We start from the raw sequence: 8,621 nt of genomic DNA on the forward strand, positions 1-8,621 counted from the left end.
CTTCCTCTAGTTCTTAAATGCTTACTCCCCCCAACTACCATGACCCCAATTCTACCTTGCAAACCTGGTTAGACCAGAGGATGCACAGCGGTACAGATGGGAACTGGAAACGCAGGGAAAGTAGAACAGATGAACCCCTCTGGACCAGTGTTGACAGTGGCGATAATGGGAGGGAAGGGGGGTTAGAAAGGGGAAATCGATCACAAGGATCTGCATATAACCTCCTCTCTGAGGGATGGGCAACAGAAGGGTGGGTGAAGGGAGACACCGGGCAGTGTAAGATAAGATATAATAATAATTTATAAATCATTAAGGGTCCATGAGGGGGGAAAGGGGGGAGGGAGGGGGAGGGGATAAAAGGAAAATGAGCTAATTCCAGGAACCCAAGAGGAAAGCGAATTTTGAGAATGATGAGGGCAACAAATGTATAGGTGTGCTTTACAGAATTGATGTATGTATGGACTGTGATGAATTGTATGAACCCCAATAAAATGATTTTTTTTAAAAAATCCAAGTATAATCTGAAAATGGTTAAAACAAAAGCCTAGCAGTAGTCAAAGAATGTCAGCAACCTAGTGATTATTATGGATATCAGTGATCAAGGCTGACACATACCTTGCATGTTTATTTAGAGTTAAAGTGACATCTACATAAGAGTAAAGCAATCATTGATAAATTAAAAGATAAATATAAATGTAAATGCATGTAATCAGGTTTCAACAAGGTATTTCTTTGATCTAAATAAAATATCTCATCAAAAGTTTGCATCTGCTATATTGAGATATGTGTGCATGTTCTTAATTCGAGTAGGAAATACTTTTTACATTGGCTTTAATGAAAGAATGCTAAAAATGAAATATGTAAGAACTCTGTCAATGACCAGGGTCTACGACCAGTTTATGACTTCCTGTCTCCAGAGACTGGAAACTCAAGCTCTGGCTAAAACCACAGTGAAGTTAACTAGCTCTCCTGGGGACAGAATGTTCAACTTCTACTTCATTAAAACAAAACTTGAACCAAGTGAACTAGCCAGCCCCTATACCATGCTCAGTCTCTATGAACAAATTAATTTTAAGATTGGAGAGTGCCAGTAAACAGTCTATTTATGAAACCCACCAATGATCAGCCAAGAGAGACTCTCAAAAGAGTCTGAAAGGTTAGAAATAAGGTCAAGAAATAACTAAAATCCATCGCAAACTACGAGCACATCATGCATGTGGAGGTACATGCTGTCAGACACACATTTGGAAAATAAGAGACACAAAAATAGCAAATTCCTGACAGTTAATAAACTAGGATACAGTAAGGAACAGGCCCTATCGTTAGGATTGCATATGTAAAGAGGATATTGGTCAGAAGGTTTGAGAAATTCAAATGAAAGCAAATTTAAATTTGAATCCCTCTTTTCTAATATTTCATATCAGGAAAATTTCTCATTGTATTGAAAATATTGAGACTCAAAATAACGTGCTGATTCTACATAAATACTACAACAGAAACAAACATGACTTTAAGTTTGTTTTAAGTTATGTGCTGTAGGTTTGTATTAAATGTACAGTTTTACAGTTTTATAGTAGAGAAACAAAGGTACCAAGGTCAATACTTTTCTACTGAGACATGTTCAACATGGACAGGACACACTTTTAAAATTATTTTCATGACTATTTTGAGGCTAACCATTTGTTTTCAGGATTACTGCTTGGATATGATGACTTGATACACAATATTTGATAAAATAAAATGCAATAATTAATTATAGAAAAAGGGTATTATTTTTTAAAATACTACCTAAAATCAAATATCCTATATATTTGACCATCAGACCTGTTTCAATGCTTGAAATTTGCTATTTTAAATCATATGTAAGTATTCCTCACATATTGACTATCTTGTTATCAACATTCCAAACTTAAGATAATAGTAACAAACTTATTATTCAATTATTTTGTGCATTAATGATCTTCATCTGTCTGTAACAAACATAGAGGTTTGAGTCATGAGGAACATTGCCCATAATGGTTAAATAATGCTGGCTGAACCATGATTCTTTGAGATATTGGCAGTTAGGTAATGCTACAATCTGGCCGTTATACAATAATATAATTGGACAGTTATGTAATGATGTCATCTTCCATTATCCTTCTTTGTGTTCTGATGTGGCCATCCTTCATTTTCACACAATGCAGTTGTTTGCATTACAATCTGGTTTAAAAAGGTGGGGACAGATTACAAGGATTTACATATAACCTCCTCCCTGGGGGATGGACAGCGGAGAAGTGGGTGAAGGGAGACGCTGGCTGGTGTAAGATATGACAAAATAATAATAAATTATAAATTATCAAGAGTTCATGGGGGAGAGGGGAGCGTGGAGGAAGGGGGAAAAATGAGGAGCTGATACCAAGGGCTCAAGTAGAAAGCAAATGTTTTGAAAATGACAAGGGAAACAAATGAACAAAAGTGATTGACACAATGGATGTGTTTGTGGATTGTGGTAAGAGTTGTACAAGCCCCCAATAAAATGATTTAATTATTGTTTTTAAAAAAGGAGAAATGGGTATGATGTGTGGGGAAATTGTATTCAATAATAATCACCAGAATTTCAGGATACTTTCATGACAAGGAATAGCAAAAAAACACAGATGTTTCATTTTATCAATTAAAACCAGTATAAAGGTAGAATATAGAGAAATCATTAAATGAAATACAATGTACATATTGAAGAGGCTTTCATGTTAGTTTTCTATTCAGAACTTAGTGGATACTACTGACATTATTAGATTGCACATGTTGTATTGCTAGGTGCCATCCAGTCAGTTCTGATCCTTAGTGACCCTATACACAACAGTACAAAGCACTTCCTGGTCTGTTGTCATCCTCACCATTGTTGCTATGCTTGAGCCCACTGTTTCAGCCACTGTGTCAATCCATCTCCTTGAGGAACTTTCTCTTTTTTGCTACCCTTCCACTTTACCAAGCATGATGTCCTTCTCCAGGGCCTGATTTCTCCTGACAACGTGTTCAAAATATATACAACATTGGCCTCGCCTATAAGCAGCACTATGGCCATACTTCTTCCAAGACACATTTGTTTGTCCTTTTGGCAATCCATGGTGTTTTCAATATTCTTCTCCAGCACCGCAATTTAAACACATTGATTCTTCTTTGGTCTTTCTTATTCAACTTTCACATGCCTATGAGGCAATTGAAAATGCCATGACTTGGGTCAGAAGCACCTTAGTCCTTACAGTAACATACTTGCTTTCGATATCTCTACCGAGTTCTTATGAAGCAGATTTGCCTAATACAACTCGACCTTTGATCTCTTTGCTGCTGCTTCCATGAGCATTGATTGTGGATCCAAACAAGACAAGAAAGCAAAGATCTGAACTGAGACCTGTTTTGCTTGGTCTAGAGAGCTCTTTTTTTCTCTTCTGACTTCATTGATGATATTTTAATGAGAGATTTGACCGAAAGAAATGTTAATATTTTGCTTCTTTTGAAATATAAAACTGATAACATTGAATTCACTTTACCACAAGGTGTCATTGGACAGGGGTTCTTTAGTCTATTTTATCCTTTCTTATTAGCTTCTTATCCTTGAAGTCACTTAAGTTGTGATCACTAGTTTAGAGGGAGAAAGTAAAATAATCACAGTGGTAGAGCAGAATAGTTGGCAATAATATAGAAAGAATGAGGATTAAATCAGCATTAATGGGCACAGATGAAGTGATGGGAGTCTAGCATGAGTGTCTCTTATGTGCCAGGTAATGTACAATTATTTAGACATTTCAACAGCATTATGATATAGATCTCATTATTTCCGTACCATAACTATGGCACAGAAAGGTCATATAACTTACTCCTGGTCAAACAATTAACAAGTTGAGAAAGCTAAATTTAAACACTTGGAGCACAATTCAAAAAGTCCTTCCTTTTTCCATGAGCTCCCAAACCTGGTCACCAGCAGAATCATCTATGGTACTATAAAATATTTGATTTCCAAGTATTGTCTCTATAATCTTACGAAGTAATAAGTCTCTCTAAGGTCCCAGACTAAGAATTGAGTTTAGGATCTGATTCTACTTTGTTTATACTGTTTTCTTCTGCCCATTGTTATTGATAAAAGAATGGATAGAAATGATTATTGGGAATTAAAATAGAGATTTTTTTACACTACTTACCTTCAGCCACTAAAATTGGATTTTAAATGGGTTAGGACACAACTGCCAAGAATGCTCTGAAAAGATAAGACCCACCCAGTGTCTTGGGTACTCAGGACATTTGCATTCAAAGACAGATCTCCCTGTGAGGCTCTTAACAGACTGAAGGAAAAAAATGGAAAAAAATAAATCATTGGCTTTAACATTTTTGAACTAGTAGTTTGTGTCAGAACCTGAAAAAAAATTGGAGCCATCAAGAAACTCTCTAGGACTGAACATTAAAGGGAGCCTGTAGGCAGGCTGAAATGCTTGCTAGGTGACCACCTGTATCCCCTTGTTGAGTGGAAGTGGGAGAAATGCAGCAATTAAAGACGGTTTGAGTCTAGCGAGTGACTGCCATGGACCTGGTTCACAGGGACTGGAGAAGAATATGACAGCAGGTTGACTGCTCTGAAATTTATGACCTAGCACAAGGGGGCTAGAGTTGTTGAGAATTTGTGACTCATGGTCTAGAGGCAAGGAGACCAATGGACACCCTGGTGAGGCTAAGTGAAGCAGCCCATATTGAGTTGACCAGAACCCAACCAGATGAAGAGAAGATGTGTGAGCGTGTGAACTGGTGCATATTGCTGCTGATTTTATGGATGGCCTGTCCTGATCTGACTTTGCTATTGGATGCTGATGTCAGAAAATTCTGATTGGAATGAAGATTCATTACATCAAAGAATATGATTGTCTCCTCAGAGTACTGGGTTGATGTAAGTGGGCAGTATAGAAATTGGATACCCCAAATGGGGAGGATAAAGGCATGAAGTGGTTGGCTTACAGACTCTCATAGGTGGGGGTATAAATTCATAGGAATATATTATAGGATTATGGTGTAGGTGTTCATTTAACTGCAGTTGTTAGGCATAGAATATTGTTGTGTTGTTCACTTATAGAATATTATGTGTAAATGAGGCTCTGGACATATTGAATTGTATGCATTTTAGTTTTATCCTTTAGGTACAGATATGATTTTATTATCATTTTGTCTAAAAAATAGATAAGACTAAAGAATTGTGTAAAAATGTCAAGTTGACAAGGGTGGTCTGTGATAGTTCCTTAATCTCCTGTCAACTTGAGAAGGAGTGGAGTCTAGCCTGTCAATCAGGTCGCAGCTTGAGGACCTCATTTGGAGACACCAAAGAGATAAATAGCTTACTGGAGGCCAGACTCAGATACACTCTCTCTGCAAGATAATTCACATGGAGCTTGCTGATTTGGCCAGAGCCTTGGAGGTGGTGGAACCACATAGAGACCCACACCGGCATTGAGATGTTTCCACTGCCACTAGATCCGTAAGACTTTCCACCCACTCTCCTGTGATCTTCCTTCATTCAGCACCATTGCATGACTGTCAGTCTAAAGAGGAATTTATGGACTAGTATTGACATACGAGGTCTTATCATACTTATGGACTTGATCTGGACTGGGCTAGGATATTTTCTTAATGTACAATTGCTCTTTGATATAAAGCTCTCTCTTATACACATATGTGGGTCTATGAATTTGTTTCTCTAATCAACCCATACTAACACAATGTCGTAGGTGAAAAATTTGTCCTTCGATTGATTTGATTGCCAGACTTTTAAACACTTAATCCTGTAGACTTTGAGGAACTGGAATATGCTTTTAAAAAAACAAGTAATGTGAAGAAATCATATTTCAGAAAGATCATTCTGAGAGCAACAGAGTGCAAGATAAATTAGAGGAAAAAGACTAGAAACAAGACCAGTTAGAAAATTACTACTGTAGTTCAAGCAAGAATTGATGGGGTGTGAATGAAAGCGTTGAAGTCACTTCCACGCTTGTGCTAAATCCATATCATCAAAGGCAAAAATGTGCTCCCTTTGATACTTCCATTTTAAAAACAAGCAAAAATAGTCAATACTCTGCTTGGAGATGTCTCATATCAATATGTGAGAGCTCAACTGTGCCCAGGCCTTTCTAACTCAGTGTTTTTGTACTGTGAATTCAATCACAGTAGGTGTGTGTTCACCATCGGAATCAGTACAACCCTTTGTTGTCAAATTTATTTTGATTCACGGGGACCCTATGTGTTATAGATAGAGTAAAACTTTTCCATGTTTTCCTTGGCTATAATCCTCAAGGAAACAGATAATCAGGCCTTTCTTTGATAGAGACTCTAGGGTCAGATAGTGGTGCAAACCACCAACCTTTAGGTTAGTTGCTGAGTACAAACCATTTGCCTACCCAAGAACTAGTTGTTAAACATTTATCAGCAAATAATTGAATTTACCCACCTTTAGAAAGGGCCCAAAGTGCACATTTTTATTATTGTTCTAAAACTATTATTATGAACTATGTTCTCATGTGGCTCTAATATTCTTTTCCATAAAAATCACATTTAGGTTACAAGTTCATCATGTACCAAATTATTGTTTTTTCCTATATTTAAGAAACTTTGATATATGTATCTAATTTTATGTGCCCTTGTTCAAGAACTAGGTTAATTCTCCATTTCCCTTAATGTGATTTTTATTTTACCATAGAATTATAAGGCATTGAGAGTTTATAGTTTTTAATATTACAAATAATATTTTGTCTGAACAGAGTTTTCATTTTCACTATTTTTCTTTTCTATATCTGTTCTGAAACAGCATACCCTTGAGTAGACAGAATCCTACTGTATAATAACAGTATGACAGAATATGCCAATGTTATAATCGAGGGAAAGATGTTAAACATTTAGTGGTGTACAAGTATTTCCGTTGAAAGAGCAATCATTGCAAACAGAAGCTTTTGAAACTGAAATAATAGGATGGTGTAGTGTTGACATAAGATGACTGCAAAATTGGCAAATACCACTTTTCATTCTCAGAGAGTTAATAAAGTCTCATTTTAACAGTATTGGCACGTCTTTCTAAATTATAGGTGGTAAAAAAATGATATTCATAACCTCTTACTTTCAATATGTAGATCTACTACTATCCAAAAAGTAATTCAGGTTTAGCTATGTTTTGTTGAAAAAAAGAGTCTCTCTGTATGGCATGAATTAGGAATGAATAGCTCACAGGATTATATTAGTATAATGGGATATTTTACTTTTTTCACATTAAGCTAATTTCATTTTTTCCCCTCAAGACAGAGGTGGCCAAGAATCCTATCTGAAATGCTTCCTTCCTTATAAAAATTCAGAAGAGCATATAGCATTAGTATTAAAACAGTAGGCACTTGCTCCATTCACAAAAAAAAGTTTTTAGTCAAGTTTTTTAGGAAGAACCAAGGGAAAAATTAAATCATTAGAATCATTTTTAGGAAACTGAACTTTTAAAACATATCATTTGCATTTTTAAAGTATGAAACTAAACTGTACTCAATAGCAGCAGCCCCCATCACTGAAGATCAAAAGGTATCATCACTGTCAACAATCACATATAAATGTAGTTTTCAATTAAATTTTAAAAGAATTTTTAAATTAAAATGTTAGAGCAACATACACCCAAATATTGACTCAGGATTACTTTAGTTAAAACTATATTTATAATATGGATAAAAATTACTTACTTAACTACTGTAGCATAAAATTAATAGTATAGGTAATACAGTGGGTTACACAATAGGTTGCTAACTTCATGGTTAACAGATCAAAATCACCAGCCACTCTGCAGGAGAAAGAGGAGGCTTTCTACTCCTCTAAGGAGTTACACTCTTGAAAACACACAGGGGCAGTTCTCATCTGTGCTATAGGGGTCGCAATGAGTCAGCATCAACTCAATGGCAGTGAATTTTGGTTTTATAATTAACCTAAATTTCAGCCGTTGCAACCCCTCTGAGGGAAAAACACCTGGAAAAGTGCTTATATAAGGAATCTAGCCTTAGAATAAAAGTGAGGAAGTTGATGGCAACATTTTGCTGTTGCTGGTTGTTTATAGCTATTATAAATTTTAAAAAGTATTCTACCACTCATCTGTCAGTACTACAGTGGCTGTAATATGATGGATTTTATGTTGCTATGGTGCTGCAAGCTATACCATCAGTATTTCAAATACCAATATGGTCATCCATGGTGAATAGATGTCAGCAGTGCTTCCAGACTAAGACAGACTAGGAAGAAAAAGCTGGCAATCTACTTCCAAAAATCAGTCAATTAAAATCCTATGGATTGCAATGAAATACTGTCTATACAGTACTGAAAGATAAGCCCCTTAGTTTAGAAGTCACTCAAAATGCACCTTGGCCACAGTAATGGACTCAAGCTTACCAGAAATCAGGAAGAAGGCACAGGACTGAACCATGTTTTACTCTGTTTTACATGGGGTCATCGTCTATTGAGGCTACCTCAAGGGCAACTAAGAACAAAATCAGCAACAACATTATACTACAAATATTCAATCCTTCTAAATGCAACTCAAACTCAAAGCTCACTGCTATTGAGTTGTCTTCAACTCAGAGTGA

The sequence above is a fragment of the Echinops telfairi genome, unplaced genomic scaffold (assembly GCF_000313985.2).
Source record: "Echinops telfairi isolate 266 unplaced genomic scaffold, ASM31398v2 ScPeMD7_44;HRSCAF=162, whole genome shotgun sequence".
NCBI lineage: Eukaryota > Metazoa > Chordata > Mammalia > Afrosoricida > Tenrecidae > Echinops > Echinops telfairi.